Genomic DNA, 1,795 nt, shown 5'->3' with positions numbered 1-1,795 from the left:
CTCCAATGGAATAAGAGGCATCTCCAGATTAACACATTAAAAAACAATTTCCTGATTTTCTTGCCCAGTTCTTTTGTCTCTTCCTTATCTCAGTGAAAGGCAACTTGTCTTTGCAGTTGCTCAAGCCCAAAAGCCTTGGAGTTGTCCTTGATTCTTCGGTTTCTGTCTCATCCTCTATCCAATCTGACATCAAATTCTCTCAGTTCTACCTTCAAAATCTATGCAAAATATGAGCACATCTCTCCACCTTCATTGCCCCCGAAACCTGGTCTTATTCACCCCTGTCTTCTGTCTGGACCATCTCAACAGCCTCCCCACTGGGTCTTCTTGCTTCTACTTGCCCCCTCCTTGTGTCCACCAGAGTTGATAAAAACAGGCCCTTCCCAGGATGCATGCATGCTAAGTCACTTCAATCATGTCCCACTCTTTATGACCCCATGGGCTGTGTAGCTTTCCAGGCTCCTCTGTCCATGGGATCCTCCAGGCAAGCATACTGGAGTAGATTGCCATTTCCTTCTCCAGGGGATCTTCCTGAAGCAGGGATGGAACCTGCGTCTCCTGCATTTGCAGGCTGATTCTTTACCACTGAGGCACTAGGGAAACACACGATATGTCACTGTAAAACTTCAGAACTCAGGACAGAAAGATTTAATAAGCTTTGGAAGGGTGGGAAGGTGACAGAAAATGGTGATGGAGATGATGGTGATATCAGTTGATTAAAATGGGAAGTTGAAGACATTTTCTCATGTGCAGGCTCTCAAAAATTTACATTCCTCATGAAGCTTCAGGATGAGCTCCACCAAAATGAGAACATCACCAGGAAGGAGGAAGAATCAGGATCCAAGACACAAGGATCCTGATATAGGGCAGAGGGAGGAGAATTCCCAGGATAACGGAAATCCCCACATGGCAGCTGAGTATCACGGTTAGACATCTACCAGTCCAAATAGAACCATGTGACTCAAGGGACACTTGTGTTGATGAACTGTCACCACCAGTATGCCAATTGCCATTGTAGTTTGTTTTGATTTTTAACCTGAAGAGAGAATGGCTGGGTGAAGGCAAACCACATTCTTGTCTGTACTTGACTTGTTTCCATCATGATGGATATCTTACTCTCGCTCAGTGATGGGATGTTGGGTCCACTGAGAATTCTCGTTCCTCCCCCGATAAATGTGCTGCGAGGCTCCCACACCTGAGAGCTTGTGGAAGGGCTGGGGCATTCTCGGAAGGCAAAAACACAGAGCTGACCACATTTCAGCCCTAACAGCTGCTACACACACTGATGGTTAGTTGTGTGCCTTCTAAGACTTACCCGTGTCCTCGCCCACTGAATTCTCCAGAATGGGTTTTCATAGACTCTCAGGAAGCTGACACCAGATTACAACCTGGACTCAGTTCAGCTCATCCTCTCCACTTATAAGGGCCAGTCTGCCCTTTCCTTGCATAGACAGGTGGTCCTTGCTCTCTCAATGTTTCTTTTTAAAAAACTCAACTATACAGTGGAAAATTTAGATTAGACATACAGTGGGGAAAATTGCATAAAATCCAACTAAAGCCTGTAGTCTCGTTAATAATATTACACCGAAAGAAATGTCTTACTTTTGACAAATGTGCCATGGTTTTACAAGATGCTAACCTGAGGGGAAGCTGGGAAAGGGGAATATGGGAACTGTTGTACCCTATTTGCAGCTTTTCTGTAAATCAAAAGTGATTTTAGGGCTTCCTTGTTGGCTTAGTGGTAGAGAATCTGCCTGCCAATGAAGGAGATGGTTCAATCCCTGGGTTGGGAAGA

The sequence above is a fragment of the Oryx dammah genome, unplaced genomic scaffold (genome assembly GCF_014754425.2).
Source record: "Oryx dammah isolate SB20612 unplaced genomic scaffold, SCBI_Odam_1.1 HiC_scaffold_13, whole genome shotgun sequence".
In the NCBI taxonomy this organism is placed as follows: Eukaryota; Metazoa; Chordata; class Mammalia; order Artiodactyla; family Bovidae; genus Oryx; species Oryx dammah.
This window is presented reverse-complemented; position numbering follows the sequence as displayed.